Source organism: Bos javanicus, chromosome 7 (genome assembly GCF_032452875.1).
Source record: "Bos javanicus breed banteng chromosome 7, ARS-OSU_banteng_1.0, whole genome shotgun sequence".
Classification (NCBI taxonomy): Eukaryota; Metazoa; Chordata; class Mammalia; order Artiodactyla; family Bovidae; genus Bos; species Bos javanicus.
The window spans coordinates 32,200,234-32,226,262 of NC_083874.1; the positions used below are offsets into that span (position 1 = coordinate 32,200,234).

At 35.7% G+C, this 26,029-nt stretch overlaps 1 long non-coding RNA gene across 1 annotated transcript in view; it reads right to left on the bottom strand.

The window, feature by feature from the left end:
* Positions 1–26,029, bottom strand: part of LOC133251023 (uncharacterized) — a 273,371-nt gene that overhangs the window by 118,722 nt on the left and 128,620 nt on the right. Inside the window, exon 3 of the long non-coding RNA XR_009737488.1 lies at positions 16,772–16,831. This is a non-coding gene — a long non-coding RNA (uncharacterized LOC133251023). The remainder of the gene's footprint in view (positions 1–16,771; positions 16,832–26,029) is intronic.

Consider the following 26,029-nt stretch of genomic DNA (forward strand, 5'->3'; position numbering starts at 1 on the left):
AAAAGATGCTTACTCCTTGGCAGGAAAGTTATGACCAACCTAGATGGCATATTCAAAAGCAGAGATATTACTTTGCCAACAAAGGTCCGTCTAGTCAAGGCTATGGTTTTTCCAGTGGTCATGTATGGATGTGAGAGTTGGACTATAAAGAAAGCTGAGTGCCAAAGAACTGATGCTTTTGAACTGTGGTGTTAGAGAAGACTCTTGGGAGTCCCTTGGACTGCAAGGAGATCCAACCAGTCCATTCTAAAGGAGATCAGCCCTGGGTGTTCTTTGGAAGGAATGATGCTAAAGCTGAAACCCCAGTACTTTGGCCACCTCATGTGAAGAGTTGACTCATTGGAAAAGACTCTGATGCTGGGAGGGATTGGGGGCAGGAGGAGAAAGGGACGACAGAGGATGAGATGGCTGGATGGCATCACTGACTCGATGGATGTGAGTCTGAGTGAACTCCGGGAGTTGGTGATGGACAGGGAGGCCTGGTGTGCTGCGGTTCATGTGGTCGCAAAGAGTCGGACACGACTAAGTGACTGAACTGAACTGAACTTGTTGCTTAGATGGTAAAGACTCCACCTGCAATTCAGGAGCCTGTGTTCGATTCCTGGGTCAGGAAAAGATGCCCTGGAAAAAGGAACAGCTACTTACTCCAGTATTCTTGCTCCGAGAATTCCATGAACAGAAGAGCTTCGTGGGCTACAGTCCATGGAATCATAAAGATTTGGACATGACTGAGCAACTAAGCACAAACTCATGTAGTGATAATTTGATTCATATATTTGAACTAAATGGGAAGTAATGGCCATAGACAGTTTCCTAAAACTAAATACTCACTCAGACAGTTAGACAATATGTATGAATCAACCAGGAGCTGTGACATGAGTGCAGCCTGCTCAAAGCCATCTACCTCTCCCTCTGACTATTCCTGCTCTGAGGACGAAGTGGAGATTCTCCAAGGGGAGAAGAAAGTAAAGAGGGCTCATAACCAGGTATTTGCTTTCCCTTGCTCAAATTCATCCATTGGCTTCCTATCTCATTTAGGAAATCATCCTTACCCCTTCTTACATTAGATGGCCTTGCAAAGTATCAATTCTGACCGCATCTGCCTTCTTAATTTTCTTGATGCAGGGAATCTCTAAGATCAGTCCCCTCCCCTAAAACTTTGCATTTTCCTGGCCCCTGCCTGAAGGACAGTTTTTCCTTCAGATTCCTTTATGTGTCTCCCTCATTTAACTCATGTATACACTCAAATATTGCTTGCTCTGAAAAGCCTTCTCTGACCTCTTCTCTACCTCTCACTTCCCAACCACTGTGACTTTCTATATGACTTCCTATTGCTTTTTCCAACCTTTAATTTCAGTCAAGGCAATTATCACTCTTTAATATTATATTCAGGATAAAATTGTCGGTTTGTCCTTGACCCAGAATACAATGCTAGAACAAGGGTTTCTGTTGATGCTATTTTCCAAATCCCGGGTGCTAAGAACAATGTCTGGAACTTAGTAATAAAAGTTTTTAATTAACAGTTCAGGGATATGTTGCAAAAGTATGAGGGAAGTTTCCCTACCTTATAGTAACATATTTAGCCTAACCTAGTTTAAATTTCATATTCTATGAGATGTGACTGCTTTCTGAAATTTACATCTGATTACAAAATATTTTTTGGAAGAACAGATAAGTGTGTCAATTACTAGCCCAGGGCCATCTTGCTCTGGATACTATTTCCTATTAAAAAATCAGTTCCAAGAAAATATACTAGAACTTTTCAAATTATTTTTTGATAGTTTTACAAAACTGAAATGTTAAGTTTACAGAGAGGAATAAAGATAAAAAGACTAAACTATAAGCAATTTGTGATGAAAATGAAGTAGACAATAGCCTGATATACCAATTAGCAGCGTAGCCCGTCTTTAAGCTGCTATTTTTAAGATACTACCTGGTTATCATAATCAATAGTTACCTAAAGGCACTAGACATTGCGTAAAAAACAAAAGAGCTTAATGGTTTGCAATCAAATGATGAATGTAAGACATATATTAAGACACTGAAAACAAATTCCAAACTTCATGATAAGTGGAAAAAATACATACTAGCATGGGGTGAGGAGACAGAAAATCACAATAGGCTGAGAGGGTCAATTGGCAGTAGAATAAGCAGCAAATTGAAAATTATCCGTGGTTTAGGGAACAGATGAAAGAGTAATTCATCGAGGGGAAAAACGGAGGAAAGATCATGTACAGTTCAGGCATAGCAAGTATGCCGAGCTGTTAACGAAGGGTAGTGCTTCTGTAGCATGAAAGAGACACATCTTCACAAGAAATGTTGACTTTGTTACTAAAACGGCCCTTGTAAAGTTATGTACCGAAAAACACTTTTGAAAAATGTCTAAAAATGAAACTGCTGCTGCTGCTAAGTCGCTTCAGTCGTGTCCGACTCTGTGCAACCCCATAGACGGCCTCCTACCAGGCTCCCCCATCCCTGGGATTCTCCAGGCAAGAACACTGGAGTGGGTTGCCATTTCCTTGTAGTATTTAATCTTGCATAAAAAGAAACAAATTCATTTACAGATTTTCTTATATAATTAACTTTATTTAGATAGTTTTCTTTGTGCTGTGCTATGCTTAGTCACTCAGTCATGTCCAAGTCTTTGCCACCCCATGGACTGTAGCCCACCAGGCTCCTCTATCCATGGGGATTCTCCAGGCAAGAATACTGGAGTGGGTTGCCATGCCCTCCTCTAGGGGATCTTCCCAACCCAGGGACTGAACCCAGGTCTCCCACGTTGCAGGCAGATTCTTTACCATCTGAGCCATCAGGGAAGCCCCTTTTCTTAGTATTTGAATATATATTTGTTACCTCTGACAGCACCTTTTCTCATTAATAATAATACTTAGTATATTTTAAGAATATGGTTGTGCTCTTATCATAGATTTACAATTTCAGGCAAAATTATCATAGAAAACTAGAAAAGCTTTATGAATTACTTTGTCTCAGTCATAAGTTAGAAAAAATCTTTAAATTTTAATATGACTATAAAACTGTTTTCCAGAAGCTTTCCAAAGCTCTCATGTCTTCAGCAAATAGAAGAACAATATTCCTTGTAGTATAAAATATCCTTGGCACAACATGTTATTTGCAGGCTTGAGACCTACTATTTTTCTCTGACATCAAACACAGCATTCCAGAGGCAGAATTCTGTTCCCCTATTATTGTCTCATTAGCATGAGACAAACTAAAATCTAATCCCAGGTCAAGACTCGGTTACCATTCCTAAAGCCTAGTGGTTTAGGTTCCACACTTTGCTGAATTCATATGTCCAGCTGATGTAGATTGGGACACAAGTCTAACATTTGTGATACAATCCTATTAACTTTATCATATTCATATTGGATTTTATGAAGATCTATTTTTAAATTTATAATGTCAGTAAACATTCAACTATTGTCTTACACAGGAATAAAAAATAATAATTCTGACATTCAGAATAGAGTTACAGTACTGTGACTGGGATTCTTGATTAGAACAACAGCCAACCTCCCATGGAAGATGAATTCTTAAAGAGAATGCTAGAAGTACCTGGATTACAGTTTAAACAACATATACCCCATATATCACACTGTTTGCTGACATATTTTGAAGTAAGTTATAAGTGTCTTTATAAAAATTATATCTTTGAGAGTAAATACAGACTAGTGCCTGTACTTACAGGTGAATATTAAATGACAATAATTATTCTAGTAAAAAATGTGTCCATTTCTAGATGCAAACACTAGAAAGGCTAGGATAGTCCCATCTTCTCTCTGTAAAGTGTTCACTGCTTAGGAAAAAGACTAAACAATTTTATAAATGAGTATATTACAAAGTTATATGGGACCAGAGATTTAGAGATTTACAAGTTGAGGTGATGGAGATATTCATTGCTCAGTGGAGTTTAGGTGTACTTAGAAGAAAGAACAGGCAGAAATGAGAGGTAAAAATGATTTTTTTAAAATAGAAAAAGAATGGAAGCAAAGAACAAAGCCACAGAGAATAGCTTATTCATTCACATGGTTATTCAAACATTTCTGAATGCCATGTGCTATGTGCCATCCACGAGGATGTGAAGAGAAGAATCCCTACTTTATGCAGGCTATGGTGGGGAAAACAGTAAAAGACATAAAACACAGTCACAAATATAATTTAAAATACATTATTTATAAAATTCATAGTTATCACTAAAACCAAAATGATTAAAAGAGAGAATAATGTGGAATAGAGGCTAGTTTTGAGTTGGATGGTGATTTAGTCTCTTTCAGGAAATAATATACAAATTCTGACCTGAAGGAGTTACAGGAGGCAAACTTGCAAAGGAATAGGAAAATAACCCTTCAGGCAGAGAGGATAATTTCATATAGGTGCCAATCCCTGAAAAGGATATAAGAATCCTTAATATTAATATACCTAACAGAAGAGCTTCAAGATACAAGATATATTTCCAGAGGATAAACTGATAAAACTGTAAAGAGAGTTAAACAAATCCATAATTATAATGAAATATCTCAACATCACTCTCTAAATAATTGCTAGAGTAAAATGACATAAGAAAATAAAACCTTGAGCAACATTATCATACAACTTGTTTAGTTGGTGATTATAGAATACTCAACAATACCAATATTTTTAAGTGAACACACTTAAAAGCTAGTTCATATTCTAGTCTGTAAACAGTCACAATAAATACAAAATGATACACATATACATAAGATGCTTATTGTACACAACTAAATTAGAAATAATAATATAAAGATAAGCTAGAAATTCTGAAGTATTTGGAAAGTAAATGATACACTTCTAAATAACCAGTGGGTCAAAGGAGAAATACAAATAAAAATTAGAAAATATCTTAAACTGAATGAAAAAGAAAACTAAGCACATCAAAATGCATGGGATGTAACTAAATCAGTAGTAAGAAGGAAACTGATAGCATTATATTACAAAAGGTCTAAAATCCATAACCTCAATTTCTATCTTGAAAAAAATGGAAGAAGACTCCAAAATACAAAGAAAGAAATTAAAATCAAATAATAATTATCTGAATGGAAATTAATGAATAGAAAAAATAATAATAGAAAATAGTCAACAAGAAAAAAGGATGGCTCTTAGATCAATAAATTGATCTACCTTTACTCAAATTGATTGAAAATAAAAACAAAATAAAGTACCATTGACAGGAACTCTTAAGAGAGAGGGCATTAGTTGCCTCTACAATGTTATAGAATAATAAAAATATTATGAATTATTTGTGACAAATTTGATATTTTAACTACATAAATAATTTTGATAGAGATATTCCTTCAAAGTCTCAAACTACCAAAGTCCACTAAAAAAGAAATAATTTGAGTAGCCTTGGAGCTATTAAAATATTCCCAAAAAGAAAACATCAGAAATAATAATGACTTTATTAGTGAATTTTTCAAAAAACTTAAGGTCTAATTCTACATAAACTCCTCATGAAAATTGAGTTTATTTTCTCTTATCTGTGAGTAAAGAGAGTTTTCATAAGTCCCAACTAATTCTTTAGGCCAGTATTATGCTAGTAACAAAATCAGACAAAGATAACTAAAAGAAAGGAAAACTATAGACCGATATCCCTCAGAAATATGAATGCAAAAACTCTTAATTGGAATATAAGTACAGATTAACATTTAAAAGCAATAAATATTACTGATTATATTAGCAAACGGAGAAGGTAAACCATACGGTCATTACAACAGACTCAGAAATAGCATTAGATAAAGGCTGACATTCATAAAGACTTTCATTAAACCAGAAATAGAAGGTTATTTTCTAAATCTCAGATAGGGCAATACTTTATGGTGAAAGACAATTTTTTTATATAAAATTAAGTAAACAAGGATGTTTACTCTCAGCCATTCTACTTAGCATCATTAGATGTTTGATACAGTACAGTAGGCAAGAAAAAAAAGTAAAAGTTATCCCAATTGGAAAGTAAAAAAAAAAACTCTCGTTACTGACAGATGACATGGCCATATCATACAAAAAATCCTGTGTGGTCTACAAAAAGCAACTAGAATAAATAAACACATTTTGTAAGGTTGCAAAGTACAAAACCAATATAAAAAACTAAATTATATTTCTAAATGCTATGGATGAAAAATCAGAAACTGAAATGAAAAGTTATTTATAATAAAATGAAAATTTGAAATAAATATAATCCTTTTAAGTATAATTAAAGTCTGAATTTGAAGAATATAAATTGAGTTAAATAGAAAAGATGTGGTAATGTGATAGTTCATATGTTTCCAGAATTTTCATTTTAAATCTCCAGTTGACTTAAGTGGCTGCTGTCTTCTATCAGCCAGAGAGTTCTCATTTTTTATTTCTATTTCTAAAATTTGATCCATACTTTTTTCATACCCATTCATAGAGCTCTATTTCTAACTCTATCTAGCTATTCATCAGTTACACTAAGGTTTCAGTTTCAATTTTTAAATGAATGAAAATGGACAGCAGCAAAGGTGAATTTTCCTAATCATATCATTAAGAGTGAAGAGGATAAATTCTTCAGTTAAATATTTGTATTTTGCTGTGAAAAAAAAGAAGATGTGAGCAGAAGTACATACAAAGAGAGAATCTGGTTCTAAGACCAAGGACTGACCTTCAGGTAGCCTTATGGCATATGGCTGGCTCAAGTGTAACCTGCAGTAACACTGACAGTAAGTGGTGGATAAATGAATACAACACCGAATCAGTCATTATTATGTATTAGACATCTTCAGACTGTTCATAAGTCATGTAGTGGCATATTTAAATTTATTTTTTTAGACTCACATGTGCTGATTCTTTGTTTTATAGTATGAATATTAAAGAACTAAGTTAAGAAAAAATGATAAATTTCATATCTAGATATTTGTGTTATTTGCACAGAACAGAGCACTCTATATAATGAGTTATAAATCCTAATGGATGTCATTTAAATCACAACTTATTAGGCTAAAGCCTTGATTGTGTGGATCACAACAAACTGTGTAATATTCCTAAAGAGAAAGGAAGGCCGCCTTACCTGCCTCCTGAGAAATCTGTAGGCAGGTCAAGAAGCGACAGAATCAGACATGGAACAACAGACTTGTTTCCTTTCAAACATACTTGAAAGGAGTATGTCAAGGCTATATTTTTCACCCTGCTTATCTAACTAATATGCAGATTACATGATGCAAAAGGCCAGGCTGGCTGAAGCACAGGCTGGAATCAAGATTGCCAGGAGAAATGTCAACAACTCAGATATGCAGATGATGTCACTCTAATGGCAGAAAGTGAAGAAGAACTAGAGAGCCTCTTGATGAAGGTGAAAGAGGACAGTGAAGAAGCTAGTTTAAAACTCAACATTCTAAAAACTAAGATCATGGCATCCTGTCCCATCACATAGATGAAGAAAAGGTGGAAACAGTGACAGATTTATTTTCTTGGGCTCCAAAATCACTGCAGATGGTGACTGCACCGTGAAATTGAAAACAAAAACAAACAAACAAACAAAAAAACACTTGTTCCTTGGAAAGAAAGTTATGACAAACCTAGACAGTGTATAAAAGGGCAGAGATATCACTTTGCTGATAAAGGTCTGTCTAGTCACATCTATGGTTTTTCCAGAAGTCATGTACAGATATGAGAGTTGGAACATAAAGAAGGCTGAATGCTGAAGAATTGATGTTTTTGAACTGTGGTGCTGGAGAAGACTCTTGAGAGTCCCTTGGACAGTAAGGAGATCAAATCAGTCAACCTAAAGGAAATCAACCCTGAATATTCATTAGAAGGACTGATGCTGAAGCTGATGCTCCAATACTTTGGCCTCTTGAGGAGAAGAGCCAACTCATTGGAAATGACTCTGATGCTGGGAAAGATCAAGGGCAGGAGAAGGGGGTGATAGAGAATGAGCTGGTTGAATTCATGACCAACTCAATGGACAGGAGTTTGAGCAAACTCCAGGAGTTAGTGAATAACAGGAAAGCCTGGTGTTCTACAGTCCACGGGGTCACAAAGAGTTGGATATACTTAGTGACGAAACAACAACAAATATCTAAAGTGATATTATCTAAAATACATCTTATAAATGATTACACTACATTTTTTAACATTGATTTAGTAGTTTACAGGGCATTCCAAAGCTGCACCTGTGGCAGTGAACTTAAAATGCATATTGTTCTAAAATATGAACAGATTGTTGTAACTTTTTTATAAAAGGAGAACTCAAAACTGTATTTTATAAGAGTGGAAAAATTCAATGTTATTAGGGGAAAGAGAAAGATGCAAGCTAAATACTATTTATCCATTTATTTAATTAGAGATATTTTTCTACTTGACATTAAATACTTTGATATATAAATTGAGGTTAAATTAAATCATCAGTAACTACCTGTCAGTTCTACCATGCTTACAGCTTAATTTGAAATAACATTAATTGCTTTAATTTGAAATAACATAGTGAATGTTCAATTTTATTTCAGCTATGCAAAGATGTACTGTGTATACTTCTCTAGCTCATAAGTCATAAAGTGTTTATGCTATTTCTAAATGTGTTTAATGCTGCTCCTCTCCTGAGCTACAGTGATTACAATGTAGAGATAAGAGTAGTTACCTCAGACTTGCAGAAGATTCTCCTTTGCTTCTTTTTAGGGGTGTAGAGGGAGCAGACAGGTATACATCAACATTATATCTCCACTGGTAGTAAAGTATCTTTTATGTGACTATGATAAAATATAGGATTTTAGAATTAGACCAGCAGGAGTTATTTTATTTGTTTTCATAATGACTGCTGCTGCTAAATCGCTTCAGTCGTGTCCGACTCTGTGTGACCCCATAGATGGCGGCCCACCAGGCTCCCCCGTCCCTGGGATTCTCCAGGCAAGAACACTGGAGTGGATTGCCATTTCCTTCTCCAATGCATGAAAGGGAAAAGTGAAAGTGAAGTCGATCAGTCGTGTCCAACTCTTCGAGACCCCACGGTCAGCAGCCTACCAGGCTCCTCCATCCGTGGGATTTTCCAGGCAAGAGTACTGGAGTGGGGTGCCATTGCCTTCTCCTAATGACAGTAGTCCTTATTTCAAAAAACAATAATTTCTTGCTTCAGCTGTTTTTGCCATTTAAATTTGACATCACTCTTCCCTTCATTTAAATTCTACTATATGTATATTTTTCAGGATAAGTTTTATTTTATACATACTTCTACAGTAGTACCAGGTCCTTCTCTACCCCATCGATGATGTTTATACTGGAATGTGCCTTCAGAAACTCAGCCTCCCTCCAGAGAGACACAAAGGCTTCAGGACATTTGATATAGAAGAGAAGAGCAGGAGTAATGTTTGTTCCTATGTAGATTTGATGTTGGTACATAGTAGAAAACCTCAAGAGATGATTAATATTTGGACTCGGTTGCAGAGTGCTCATTTAAAATTCTGAATTATGTGCAAACTATATTTTACATAGAAATGTATCTCAAATAGTTCCCATTTGTGTTCTCTTCTATTAGAGGTCATTTCTATGTAAAACCATCAAAATTGCCTTTATAGGTCATGTCCATTTGACGGCCTCTAAACCCTTCAGTTCAGATGGTAAAGTGCCTGCCTGCAATGTGGGAGACCTGGGTTCAATCCCTGGATTGGGAAGATCCCCTAGAGAAGGAAATGGCAATGTATGTAAAGGCAATAAAATTAAAAAAAATAAACAAGTGGGACTACATTAAACTAAAACCTTCTGTACAGAAAAGGAAATCATCATCAAATGAAAAGGCAACCTACCAGTTGGGAGAAAATATTTGCAAATCATGTATCTGATAAGGGATTAATATATAAACTGTACAAAGAACTCATGTGATTCAATAGCAGAAAGCAAAAAAATAAATAAATAAATAAATAAATCTAATTTAAAAATGGGCAGAGGATTTGAATCAAAGTTTTTCCAAAGAAGATATTGCAAATCAAAAGCACTATGAGGTACCATTTCACGCCAGTCAGAATGGCTGCGATCCAAAAGTCTACAAGCAATAAATGCTGGAGAGGGTGTGGAGAAAAGGGAACCCTCTTACACTGTTGGTGGGAATGCAAACTAGTACAGACACTATGGAGAACAGTGTGGAGATTCCTTAAAAAACTGGAAATAGAATTGCCTTATGATCCAGCAATCCCACTGCTGGGCATACACACTGAGGAAACCAGAAGGGAAAGAGACACGTGTACCCCAATGTTTATCACAGCATTGTTTATAATAGCCAGGACATGGAAGCAACCTAGATGTCCATCAGCAGATGAATGGATAAGAAAGCAGTGGTACATATACACAATGGAGTATTACTCAGCCATTAAAAAGAATACATTTGAAACAGTTCTAATGAGGTGGATGAAACTGGAACCTATTATACAGAGTGAAGTAAGCCAGAAAGAAAAACACCAATACAGTATACTAACGCATATATATGGAATTTAGAAAGATGGTAACGATAACCTTGTAAGCGACACAGCAAAAGAGACACTGATGTATAGAATAGTCTTTTGGACTCTGTGGGAGAGGGAGAGGGTGGGAAGATTTGGGAGAATGGCAGTGAAATATGTATAATATCATATACGAAACGAGTTGCCAGTCCAGGTTCGATGCACGATACTGGATGCTTGGGGCTGGTGCACTGGGACAACCCAGAGGGATGGTATGGGGAGGGAGGAGGGAGGAGGGTTCAGGATGGGGAACACATGTATACCTGTGGCAGATTCATTTTGATATATGGCAAAACCAATACAATATTGTAAAGTTAAATAAAATAAAGAGAAAAAAAAATACACCAAAAAAAAAAAGAAGATACATGGATGGCCAACAGGCACATGGAAAGATGTTAACATTACTAATGATGACAGAAGTACAAACCAAAATCACAATGAGATATCACCTCACATCTGTTAGAATGGCTATTATCAAAAAGACAATTAATCACAGGTATTGACAAGGATGTAGAAAAAATGGAACCTTGTACCTTGTTGGTGGGGATGTAAATTGGTGCAGCCACTATGGAAAACAAGATGGAAGTTTCTCAAAATTTAAAAATAGAACTACCATATGATCCAGCAATTCCACTTCTGGCTAAGTATTCAAAAATACTAAGTCAAAAAGATATATGTATGCCCATTTCATTGCAGCATTATTTACAAAAGCCAAGATGTGGAAACAACCTAAGTGCCCGACAATGGATGAATACAAAAACACAGTTGCACACACAAATATTATTCAGTCATAAAAAGAAGGGAATGTTGCCATTTGAAGTATGAATGAATCTTGAGGGTGTTACGCTAGTGAAATACATCAAGAGAGAGAAAGACAAATACTGTATGATCTCACTTATATGTGAAATCTAAAGAATAAAAAAGAAAAAATAAGAATAAAACAAAATAAGTCAAAATGAGTGAAGAGGGTCAAAAGTTACAAACTTCCAGTTAGTAAGTTAGTCGTGAGGATGTAATATACAGCATTGTGTGTACTTACTAAGTTGCTTCAGTTGTAACCAACTCTGCAACCTTAGGGACTGTAGCCCACCAGACTCTTCTGTCCATGGATTCTTCAGGTAGGAATACTGGAGTGGGTTGCCATGCCCTCTTCCAGGGGATCTTCCCGACCCAGGGATAGAACCCACTTCTCTTACGTCTCCTGCATCGGCAGGCACGTAATTTACCACTAGAGCCACCTGGGAAACCCACATACAGCATGGTAACTACAGTTAATAACACTGTATTGCATGTTTGAAAGTTGCTATGAGAATAGATCTTATAAGTTCTCATTACAAAAAGAAATTTGTAACTTTGTATGGTGAAGGTGACTCCCAGATTAACTAAATTTATTGTAGTGAACATTTTGTAATTTATACAAATATCTAATTGTTATATTGTATAACAAAGTTAATATATGCCAGGGGTGGAGGTGATTTAGTGGCTCAGTTGTGTCTGACTCTTGCAACCCCATGGACTGTAAACTACTGGGCTCCTTTGTCCATGGGACTTCCCAGGCAAGAATACTGGAGGGGATTGCCGTTTCCTTCTCCAGCGATTGTTCCTGACCCAGAGATCAAACCTGGGTCTCCTACATTGTAGGTAGTCCTGAACTTCACACAGATTCTTTACTGAGCCACCAGAGAAGCCCTCAATATATGCCAAATATACCTCAGTTAAAATACTCCAGGCAGGAAAACTAGAGTGGGTTGCCATGTCCTTCTCCAGGAGATCTTCCCAACCAAGGGATTGAACCCGGGTCTCCTGCATTGCAGGCAGATGCTTTACCATCTGAGCCACCAGGGAAGCTCCATACATGATATAAGGTGGGATATATATCTCATACATACACACACATACATATATAATTTCCTATTCTACATATGTATGTAGATATCTATTTATCTACTTCTAAATTGAGACCAGTCAGTCTGATTACAAAGCCATTATAGACATAGTCATAAAATAATTAAAGATGTTGAAAGCTATAATGTTAAATTCACATTAGTAAATAAATCATGTTTTCATCACTGATTAAAAATCAGGTCACATGAAATATGAGCTTAACCTGAGGTAGAATCTCTCATTAGTACTAAATTAGTCAACTAAGTGTTTCTATTAAGATCTTTCCACACATTATCTTTTGTACCTGAATCAATGTATAGAAGATATGGAAGAGAACTAGGGACAGTATCACTACTTTATAGGTGAGTTATAATCCCATTGGTTACTTACAAACTATTCAAATAAAACAATTAGGAATAATATAATATTCCCATATGCCTTGGACTTGCTTTTCATTCATTGCTCCCCAACCCTGTCAATTCAAGATCTTTTAATCTGTTCATTTTCTCATCTCTTTAGATCTAATGATGTTAAATGTAACTTCTTTCAGGATATCTTAATTCTTAACATACGTTGCTGCTGCTGCTGCTGCTGTTGCTGCTAAGTCACTTCAGTCTTGTCCGACTCTCTGCAACCCCATAGATGGCAGCCCACCAGGCTACCCCGTCCCTGGGATTCTCCAAGCAAGAACACTGGAGTGGGTTGCCATTTCCTTCTCCAATGCATGAAAGTGAAAAATGAAAGGGAAGTTGCTCAGTCATGTCTGACTCTTAGTGACCCCATGGACTGCAGCCTACCAGGCTCCTCCACCCATGGGATTTTCCAGGCAAGAGTACTGGAATGGGTTGCCATCGCCTTCTCCGTAACATAGGTTAGGATATGTTAATATTTTTTCCATAGCAACAATGTCTATAACCCAGGGGAAGAATGAATGCTACACTGTAATCTCCCTCATTTCTGTTTTTTTTTTTTTTCATTAAATCAGAAGTTCCATAAGATAAGCGGTAACTGCTCAACATTATATCCATAGCACTGAGAAAGTTCGATTAGTGAAGGAGAGTTGCATTACAGATTCATGCAGAAAATAAAATCTATGGGAAGAGGCAAAGGAAAACCAGGAGTCTCATCCAATAAAACCAGTAGTATGTTTGGTTACCTGGGAAAACAAAGGGCCAGATTGCAAACGGTGCTGAAAGGTAAGGTTTAAACTCACAGAGAGAGATTCTCATTATAGAGTGTATAGTGTATAGGTATGGAGAAGGCAATGGCACCCCACTCCAGTACTCTTGCCTGGCAAATCCCACGGACGGAGGAGCCTGGTAGGCTGCAGTCCATGGGGTCGCTAGGAGTCGGACACGACTGAGCACTTTCACTTTCACTTTTCACTTTCATGCACTGGAGAAGGAAATGACAACCCACTCCAGTGTTCTTGCTTGGAGAATCCCAGGGACGGGGGAGCCTGGTGGGCTGCCGTCTATGGGGTCGCACAGAGTCGGACATGACTAAAGCGACTTAGCAGCAGCAGCAGCAGCAGTGTATAGGTAAACAATAAATTCTATATTTAAATATGAATAATCTAGTCACCTAAAAGAAAAATTGATGGGAGCAGAGAAAGCCTGACACTAGATAAAAACATTAGACTTTCAGGCAATAGGTGCCATTTCATTATTACAGCTGATATTGAGAGAGTGTGGTGTGCTATACGTATTACAAAACTCAATTCACTTACTGTGAGACTAGTTTTATTAGTCCAATTCTACATGCAAAGAAATATGTCACAAGATAAGTGTGATAAGGACTTCCTAAAATAATCTTCAATGATCCCCACCGCCCCCCCCCCCACACACACACACACAATATTCACAACCTCTGTAATCTCTTTTCTTGAGTTTGGCTTAGATTTGCTGAGTTTCTTCCAACAATGTCCATAACAACAAGTCAAGACAGAAGTGGTTGGATGTCATTCATGAGATTAGATTATATAACTGTATTTTCTGTTTTGCAGGCTCTCTTGTTCTCTCTGTGGAAAGGGCCATGTGAGTGATTTTGGAACCAGATACTTTCTCCATCCACAGAAGCCTTAACAATAATTGACGCCCTAGTCAATAGACTAACTACTGACTTCTGAGATATCCTGAGCCAGAACCACCTAGCTAAACTGTTTTCAGATTCCTGATTTACAGAAAAGAAACTAAGATAGTTTTTTTTTTTTTTTTCGGTTAAGTATTGGGGTGAATTGTTACACAACTGGTAACTGACATATTAAATGAGAAGGAATTTAAACCCAGGCTCCTGAGTTTGAACTTTTCACTGTTTATCAAGATGACATTAAAATATAATTTCTCAAGGTGAAGAGGTAAAATTTATTTCAAAAGTTGAAATGTGAAGAAATATACACAGAGTCATGAAAGAATGATCCCTGCTATATAAAAGTAATAAGCATGCTTATTTTTATTTAGATAATTTTTAAAATTAGAGAAATACAGTATTACCAATAAGCCATGCTGAATTTACCACATACTGCCTTTATAGTATTTCAAACACAGCAGAATTAAAACTTAAGTTATTCTCTAACTTGAGCAGAGCAAGAGGAATCATGAGAATGCTGACACATTCAGAGTAATGATAGTCATGTGGGAATTGAATGGAAAATGAAGAAGTCATTCCTTGAAATGAATAGTTAATAAAGAAAATTCTTTAGCAACTCTGAATGTGACTACCCAAACTCTTTTAAAAGGTGATTTTTTTTTCCCCCTATAGTGTAAGACCTGATGATTCAATCAAATTCTGCCTTATGTGTTAACTTCTAACTCAAGCCACTCATACTGACTTTGAGTGAAATGTACAGGCAGTGGGTAAAATGCATGTGTGTGTCCATGGATTTGTTGTGGGATCAAGTGATCTAAAAATACATGTAAATACTGTTTGCATTCAAATTACCCCAGTTTAACTAAACGTCTATAGAAGCTTCCTGACAACCTCATTTTCCTGACATTGACAATTTCCTTTTTTTTTTTTTTTAATGAAAAGCAAGTGTTTTAGATCTAACTTAGGTTTGGCTACATTACAGCTATATTCCTGTTATTTAAATGTCTTCTTCAAATGTCAACACACATAAATTATATTATTTTATTATGTGATTAGATTACATATGCTTTTATATGCATAAATATAAATATTTTATCTTCATAATTAAATGTGAGTTACCAAAACAGAAGTTAGATGGCTATTTTAGTTTGTAAAACAAGTGAAACTTAACAATAAACTATGTGCTTTAAATTTCCTTGATTTGAAGTGCAGTTTATTCCAGGAGCAGTATTGTTCTACTCTACTTACTATTTATTTACTTATTTTTAATTGTGGTAAAAGAACATGGACCATGAGATCTATCCCCTTAAATTTCTAAGTGTGCATTGAGGTACTGTTAACTATAAGTACAATGTTCAAGAGTAGATCTCTAGACCTCTTCGTTTTGTTTGAGTGAAGCTCTGTACAAATTGAATTATAGTCCCTCAGTCCCTAGCCAACCACCATTCTACTTTCCATTTCTATGAGTCTGCCTACATTAGACACTTCATTTAAGCAGAAGAATCTTAAGGACATTATGCTAAATGAATTAAGCCAGTAATACAAGTACAAACCCTTCAATTATCATCATCTCTGAATCAACAAATTTCTTCCAATATTTTACCTTAAACACAAAAGCGGCACACACACTCCCAAACCAAACCTCATACATGGGCAAACTTCAGAGGCTCCCTATTTATTATCCTATACCAAGCACTGAAAAACAGTCAGGATAAAGTCATCAGCAAGTCTTTCCATGTGATAGCTGTGTACCTACAGTATGAAAGAATGAATTTAGATGGTCCAGTCCTTGTATGTATTCTAAGATCTGATTCAGACCATTTCATGGTTCATCACTCCAGTTTTACTGATTAAGCAAATAGCTGAGCCTGCACCATTCCATCCTGTCTTATGATGGGGTAGAGACAAAGGCTTGAATGAGCATTCAGTGGGCAGGTACTCTTAGTCATTTCCATAATATGTTGCAGAATATCAGTGTAACTTCAGACATATATTGAACGGAAGACAGAACCAGAGCTTAATCTTATAACTTAAAATACTAAAACACCAACAACAAAGGGCAGAAGCTAGAGAGGAGATGCAAGTGTTACTGCACACATGAAACTTACATCATTAGACTGTAGCCCTCCTCTGCCCGACACCACTGCACCCATTTAATAAAAACTGAATTCAGGGGAGCACAAAAGCAATGAAAATGCACCACTGTCTGTTCTTTCTACCCCTTTTTTTACTGTGTGCTATTTTTCTAATTGCCAGAGGGGGATACTAGAAACTAATAATAAGACACATAAACAAAAAAGAAAAACACAGCTGATTCCTACCTTGCTAGGTCCTCTGGTTTGCATGCTCTCCTTTTCCCCAACCCCTGTCACAGTGGACATCTAGAAAAAAGAAAGAAACAAGTGGGCAAAGCCTCACAAGTTTCTTATTCTTTCTAAAGAAAATATCATGAAAATTTTCATTTCTTTGCTTTCTTTAATATTTTCAAACATGCAAGCACAAAATTAGTTTCAGATGGTTGACTATTTGGAAAACTGACTTCTTTGCATCGAACTGCATTCTCCCAAATTCATATATGAAGCCTTAACTCTCAAGGAGATGGCATTTGAAGATGGGGCCTTTGGGAGATGATTGGTTTAGATGAGACCATGAGGGTGGGGCCCTCACAATGGAATCATTACTACACCTATAAGAACAGGAAGAGACACTGGAGTTCTCTCTCTTCACCAGATGAAGACAGTGAAAAGGCCACCACCTCCAAGCCAGGAAGAGAGCATTCATCAGGAAGTAAACTGACATGTGCCTTGGACTTCCAGCTATCAGAACTCTGACAAATAAATGTGTGTTGTTTAAGCCAAACAGTTCATGGTATTTTATTACAATGCCACAGCTGACTAAGAAACTGCCTTATACTTTAGTGAAAAAAATGTTGTAGATTAGAACATTACCCCAAAGTAACTCATGCAATTTGCCATATTTCAGTAAGTTTATTTTTAGTATATTTAGTCAGAAAACAAAATGAAAACACCTATAATAGTACACATGTTCTAGATTCAATAGTTTTATTGTTAAAATTTCTTCTATACTACCAAAATTAACAGTAAAAAATAGATTCATTAAAACGTAATCTTCTGTTTTCCTTACTTTATTCAATTTCCAAGTAAAAAATCTAATCAGTTAAGTAGCAGAAACAATTACATAAGAATACTTTCCCCATTTCATTTATTCAAAAATAATTGTATTCAAATCCAATTCTATCAAATAGTTTAGTATTATTCTAAAATTCAATAAAGACTATGACTTAACACAGTTAACTAATACCAAGAAATAGAAATAATGCCAATTTCCATTTTTTGTAGGAAATAATGTAACTATAATAGGTTTTACTGCATGTTTACCAATAACTAACTATATTAAAATTCTGATTTGTGATTTCTCTTTAGTCTAAACTTTTTCTCTACTTGATTCTTAATCACCTTAGTTTTTTATTAAAATATTGTTATCATTTTTCATAACTTTGGTATACTTTAGGTGATTTTTTCTGTCTATAATTTTCTATTTATTGTCTTTGCCAAATGCAAAGATCACTCCAAATAAAACTTAATTTCTCATATACTTATTTTGCATGAATCAAATAAATCATTATAAAACCATGGCAATAACAGATCACTGAAGTTTATAATATGATTAGTAACATAAGTGTTTAGTACTCAGATCAGTTCTAATAAGAATAGTTTAAATTTCCAATAATATAAACACTGATCACCATTTCCTCCCTTATAGCTCAGTCAATAAAGAATCTGCCTGTAGTGCAGGAGACCTGGGTTCAATTCCTGGGTTGGGAAGATGCCCTGGAGAAGGAAATGGCAACCAACTCCAGTATTCTTGCCTGGAGAATCCCATGGATAGAGGAGCCTGGCGGGCTACAGTCCATGGGGTTGCAAGAGTCGGACACAACTTGGTGACTAAACCACGACCATTTCCTCCAATTTTTCTGCTTCTTTTTTTTTTTCCTTTTTGTTTCTTTGTTGCTTGTTTTGTCCCAGAAAGACAGGTCACACTAATCCTAGCAGAAGGTCCTAACAAATCTATCCACTAAGTCATTAGTTCAACTAAAACACAGACAGGTAAATGATGGCTTCACAGAGGAATCTGTTACTAAGTCAGTTAGCTATGCTGATTAGCAAAGCATAGAGAGGGATATTCTTACAAAATTCCAGCAGAAAAAACAAAAGAAGGACACCTTGCATGGTACTTTTCAAAACTTGCTTCGCTATACGTACAAGGACACAACTTTAAAAATTATTTCAGTTATTTGAGATATTAAAATTAATCATAGCTCATAGCAAATGATTTTAAGCTTGCACATATACTTATTCAATTGCAAATATATCTATATTTGTATATATATCTATATTTGTATATATATATACACACACATATATATATGTGTGTGTTTGTGTACGTATATATATATATGTATATATATATCATACATAGTCAAAAGATATATTTTCTGTCTAAAATTGGTGATGGTTCTGTCACTAAGTCGTGTCCAACTCTTGTGACTCCATGGACTGTAGACCGCCATGGAATTTTCCAGGCAAGAATACTGGAGTAGTTTGTCATTTCCTTCTCTAGGGGATCTTCCCAACCCAGTGATCAAACTTGGGTCTCTTGCATTGCAGGTGATTCTTTACTGACTGAGCCATTACTTTCCATTAATCTTTATTACAAGCATCATATATCAGTATTATGTTAAAAATGTGCAATCTGAACACTTGGCAGAAGGATAAATCCTTAAGTGAAAACACTCTGTTTTAATTAGCATAACTTTGATAGCCTGAAATACTTATTAATTTTAAAATATTTCACGTATGTAGTAGTTAGATATTGCTTATAGTCCTCATTCTGGCTTTTTAGGCAACCCAGGAGGTGATAAATTTTGTAATTCAAACACTAAATGACATACCTCTCTATATATCCGAGATAGAATGGCATGTGGAAACCAAAAGAGGAAGAGAACTGCTTTCCAGTCTTCCTGAACATAATGTGCACATTGTGACTATCAGACTGGATTTAAATTCATGTTCAAAGAACCAAATGCCTACTCAAATCCAACCGTATAAACATTTAGAAGGCACTTTCAGAGTGTTAGAGACAATGACACCTGCAGACTTAAGAATTAATGAGTTCCATTACATCTCCACTGTATACTAGTCTGACTTATTTAAAGAAGATCCTAAGACATGATTACTTGTGCAAGAAATTTGTTGGGGATGTGAGAAGGAAAGCACCTTCAAACCATAATGCAAGTCTGACACTTACAGAAGGGGAGAGAGAAAGATAGAGGAGTGGTAAAAAAAAAAAAAAAAGAATTCAGACAGTAGAAACCAAGTTTCAAGAAAGTTTTGGCTAATGCAACAAGTTTTCCTTCCAGAGTTAGCTATTGGAGAAGTTAACATCCTGCCCAAAAGAGTCTGCTTTATAGCTCTGCCATGTTCAGTCACGGCCTGAAATCTGCCTGGGGAATGTGTACCCACTGTGTGAAGGCAGCAAGGCACCCGGAGGTGTACAGGTGGGGTCAGTACATTATGCTCCCCACAAAGGAGACTGGAACAACACACTGTCATAGTCACAAGGTCTGAACAATTATTAATCACCTGTTTCAAAATGCTGTCTATAATATATCAGGCCTATTTAATAGTTTGCTCTTTTGCTAATTCTCTATAACTGGGAATATATTCCAAGAAATACTGAGATAAAGAAAACATCATTTCTCTTGAAATTACTCTGCAATATTGCTGCAATTGTAATTAGAGACCTATCCAGATACTTTAGTGATAACAATCAGATCATCCTAAAATTTATTAGGAGAAAAGATTGTGCAAGAGATTCATGAATGTTATAGGAAAACATAGAAAATACAAAAGATAAATAAAAAATGCTGCATATATAAAAACATACATTAAAAGGTGAGTGACAAATTGTGTGTTATTACTAAGTAGTAAACGAGTACATCAATGTAAAATTTTAAAGTACAAAATTTGTATTTAGAATATAAGAAAAGTCAGCATCTCAAATTTCTGTGAAAAGAGCGTGCAAGATAGCCAGTGTTAACATATATCACAATAGTACACTTGGAATAAAACTGAATCTAAAAATCAATTCATAACTGACTAAAACACTCCATAGAATTAGGAATGCATTACAGAAAAAAAAAATAGATAATACATATAAATAGGATTTGAAAAGTCTTCGTGAACATGATACAAAACAAACCCTGCTCTTTCCTATAATAAATATTACTACATCAAAATTTGGAGGAAATGGCAACCCACTCCAGTACTCTTGCCTGGGAAATCCCATGGACAGAGGGATCTGGTGCGCTACAGTCCATGGGGTCTCAAAGAGTCAGAAACTTTTTATTTGTAAAAAGTTTTATTTGTAAAAAGTTTCTGTTTTCCTGTAAGATTTAAAGACTGCTCCCCATTGAAATATTAACTGGAGAAACAAGGTCCCTCTCTATCCACTGATAACAGGCTTGGGTAGTTAGTTGCTCAGTTGTGTCCTAATCTTTGCAACCCCATGGACTTCTCCAGGCAACAATACTGGAGTGGGTTGCCATGCTCTTCTCCAGGGGCTCTTCCCAACCCAGGGATTGAACCTGGGTCTCCTGCATTGTGAACAGGTTCTTTACCATCTGAGCCACCAAGGTAGCCAGGGATATCAGGCTTAATCAATAAAGTTGGCTTTAACCACTGCCTCTGAGCAGTAGTAACGTATGCCTTAACAAAACGAGATGTATGCAATCATTAGGGGTTGTTTTCAATCTGGATAACAAAACGAGATGTATGCAATCGTTAGGGGTTGTTTTCAATCTGGATCCTGGAATAGGAAACATATGCACACAGGAAAAACTGCAGAAAGTTCACCCTTTATAGCTAACCAGAAAGATGAAGAGGAAATAAAGTTTATTTTTGTAAGCTACCATTTTGGGTTTTGTTTGTATTACATTACAAAGAAAAATAATCCTGGTGCATATGATTTGGAAGAGATAATCCTATCCATACAATTTCTCAAGACAAAATTATCTCTTCCTTATTTTATGTCTCAAAATTCTTTTGTCTCAGTTAGATCTCTGGGTCAGGAAGATTCCCTGAAGTAGAAAATGGCAACCCACTCCATTCTTCTTGTGTGAAAAATTCCACAGACAGAGGAGCCTGGAGGGCCACAGCCCATGGGGTCGCACAGAGTCAGACGTGATTGAGTGACTAAGCACACAAAGCACAGGAACACAAGATCTAATTTTGTTTTTTGTTAATTTAAAAGCTCAGTGGTTTGGAAACTCCACACTAGCTCTTAAGGGGAAAATGTTGAGGTTAGAAAACTAGCGCTTTGTTGTTGTTGTTGTTGTTGTTATTTTAAAAAGCATAATATTTATCTGATAACTAAAGGATTTGGAACACAACTTAATTAACAAGAGAGAGCAGGACTTCTCTGGGGGTACAGTGGCTGAGACTCCGAGCTCCCAATGCGAGGGGCCGAGGCTCCACAGTCAGGGAGCTAGACTGCATAAGCCATAACTAAAAGTCGTTAACTGGAGGGTCCAGCATGCCACAAAAAAGACTGAGGATCCTGTGTGCCGCAACTAAGACTTGGTGCAGATAAATAAATAAATTGGATACAACAATTTAAAAAACAACAACAAGAAAACAATACAGAGCATTTATATTTGGGCCAAAGCCATGAGTTTACTGTAATTTAGCATTTAGGGAGAAATCATAACAAACGTGTGGCTAACTTTCTAGGTTGCCTAAGTTCTAACACAGGATTAAATTGGATCTTTATTTTCCAAGGTACATTCCCAAAAGATGCGCTATGATCAATGTTGTAGGGTCAAATGATCTTGGGAAGTACTGCTCACTACAATTACCTCTTGAAATTTTAAGTATCCACTTTTACAACTAAAGATCTTATCACCCTGAAGTAAATAAAACTATTTGACTCAGAATTTCCTAGTTTATTATCTTGGGATGTTTTTTAACCAATTACCTGTGTTATTCTTCTGCTAAATTGAATTTCCTGTAGCACATTTTAGAAAATGTGGAATTAGATGATATAAAGAAATAAGATGAAGTCTCATAATTTTAACTTCCCCAGAATTAGCTTCTCTGATTTGTATGTTAGACTCTTGATTTTTACATCTAGACAAAAAGTAAACACATATTTAATAATACATATATTGGTAAATTACAATAGATGGCTTTTTCTTATATTCTCAATATCCTCAGTATAAAGAATAGAACTATAATAAAATATTCTTGTAATAATAGAAATATTTTTAATGATGAACTTGTATATTTTTAACACAACTAAAGAGTGTTGTTTAGCATTCAGAAAACCCAAGATCTAATTAAAAGCAATTTTTCAGTAGTATCCCTAGCAGTTTATATGTATATATTTTTTCTAAATAATAATTGCTCACTTAGAGCTCTGTTTTTACATAGTTAATGAATTTTAAAAATATTATTAAGAACAAATTGTACTATTCTATCAATAGAGCCAAATTCTAGATCTAAAAATAATTTGTATGTAACCTAATTTTTTTTTTTTTTACTTTTTCTGAGCCTCTAATTCCTCACCTGCAAAACTGGAATAATAATGAGATCTATTACATAAGTAGTAATAATTGAAGAACACAAACATGTCATTGCCAGGGCATCCCAGTTCCCAGTTTCCTATCAACAAGAAACCATATACTTTCTTCTCTCTTTCTTATACCCTGTTATAATGTCTTGTGGGGAAATGTCATGATGAAATCAATGAATCTAAGTTAAAATTTTTTCTCAAATCTCTCTTTCATTGTTCTTCTCCTAATACTTTTTGTTGTTGTTTCTATTGTTAGAGAGTTAGATGGGTATGGTCAATATATAAGAAACAACAACAATAAAGCAATAAACTATGCAAATTGTAATAATCATACTATTCCTAAAGTATTTTCAGACTCTTGTGTTCAAAGTACTGCTTTCCTCGATCTTTTAGATGACAGTCTAAGAGGTCTAAATTTATGTACCATTCATACTATTATCACTCAGTGATTTTTACATAAGAAACTAAATCCTATTTCCCTTACCAATGCTCTCCTGTTCACTTGGTGGAAGATACCGCAATCCTGCCTTTCTAGAAGGAATAAAAAGGGCCTTGAATCATTAAAGAACATGCTGAAATGATTTAAGTTAAAAGGAGGATCAAGAATGGAATCCAAAGCTCCTGATACCCATTGCTGTCTCAATCTGTCTGCCTATTCTGCAGAAAAAAGGTTTTACCTTAGCTAAATTGAAGTAAAATGCAGCTTGAGGGAGTCACTGCTCATGCTTTCTTCTAAGTGTTCTAATATGCATCTGGCATATTTGGAAACTTTTAAACATTTCTTCCCTTTGAGTGCTATTACTTATTAAAGTGAAAATCTTGCCAGCTAGATATCCTTGGTAGTTTATTTATCCCCAAGACACATGGTTGATGAGGCTGCATGTGGCAAAGCCTGTGTTCCACTTAAAAATAGCAGAGAACTTACATGGTTGGGATATATAACTATTTCTGAGCATATAAACCCCTGCTTCTATGTGTGGAAGCTCATAAAGAACATGTAGAAACTAACTGAATTGGACTCAACAGTGCTCTGCTGCTCTGTCATATATAATACAGCATCATCATTTATCTTGATTGTTCCTCACAACAGAAGCAATACATTTAAGAGGCACATGGGGATACAGAAAGGAATGAGATTTATGTTTGCATGTGTTTGTTAATATTGACAATTAAAAGCTAAATTGAGGAAATAAAACTTGGTAAATAAAAATTTTAAAGGTTCAGTTCAGTTCATTGAATCAGTCGTGTCTGACTCTTTGTGACCCCATGAATTGCAGCATGCCAGGCCACCCTGTACATCACCAACTCCCAGAGTTCACTCAAACTCACATCCATTGAGTCGGTGATGCCATCCAGCCATCTCATCCTCTGTCATCCCCTTCTTCCCCTCCCCCCAATCCCTCCCAGCATCAGAGTCTTTTCCAATAAGTCAACTCTTCGCATGAGGTGGACAAAGTACTGGAGTTTCAGCTTTAGTATCATTCCCTCCAAAGAAATCACAGGGCTGATCTCCTTCAGGATGGACTGGTTGAATCTCCTTGCAGGCCAAGGGACTCTCAAGAGTATTCTCCAATACCACAGTTCAAAAGCATCAGTTCTTTGGCGCTCAGCTTTCTTCACAGTCCAACTCTCACATCCGTACATCACAACTGGAAAAACCATAGCCTTGACTAGACGATCCTTTGTTGGCAAAGTAATATCTCTGCTTTTGAATATGCTATCTAGGTTGGTCATAACTTTCCTTCCGAGGAGTAAGCATCTTTTAATTTCATGGCTGCAATCACCATCTGCAGTATATTGTCAATTCTTCCTAATAAGCTATTAAAATAGTACATACTTTTATTGTTTTTAAAAATATATTATTGAGGAAAAGTTATATAAATGGCTGATACCTCAAATTTAAAACACTAGAATTACTTATTAAGGATGTACTTTGGGAAAAACTCTTCCCAGTGGCATTCCTTGAAACACAGATAATCCTGATATATTTTTGATCAAAGATTTCACACTATAGCAGGAGACACAAGCTATGTAGATAATGACTACAACCCAAGACAGAATGTGGTAAGTGTTTTATTCAAAATTTAAATACAAGAGGGATTGAAGAAGATATGATTAACATTTGAAAGGCCATTTCTACGTAGTTTTACCAGTTTTATTAAGTTTATTTCACACAGATCTGATTTGCCAATAGTTGACATTTGTGAGAAAGTTACAAGGGAACGTAATCAACACTGGAAGTGCTAAGTCCCAGACACAACATCAGCCGGGCTCATGATGATTATGCTCTTTAATTCTTGCAACAAACCTTTAAGACGTTATTACTGGCTGCATTTTACTGATGAGGAAACATTGACCATAATCAAGTAGTTGGTCCATGATTAACAAGTGAGAAAATTAAAAAAAAAAAAAGCAAGGCAGGATTCTTGGATGTGAAATCTTGTTCACCTTCTTGCCTCCTTGCCATGAAATTTTATTTAGGAAAAAATAGAATAATTTTATATTTTTCTTCCAAAGATTGACAGTTTCTGTTAAAGGAGCCCAAATATAAAGTGAAAAAGCTGTCACAGTTAATTATAAGGAAATGTGCAATTTTGCTATATTCATAAAAATATTATGAAAATAGCAAGTCCCAAAAAAGCAACAGAAAATAACTGACATATTTGTGGAAGACAGATTCTTAATCTTTTCTTAGTTTTTTATATGTAAACATACATACATATATGTGTGTGTATATTTATGGGCATATATGTGTGTGTGTGTATATATATAAATAGTTAGCTATGTATAATTTTCATTCCTTAATGGGAATAAGAATTGCAGTTCATTTCATTCACTAGTTAGCGAAATTACTAGACTGACACAAGATAGAGAATAGTAAAATAGCAATTTGCAAATGCAAGTGAGCCGTGTATGGCCCCTGCCTT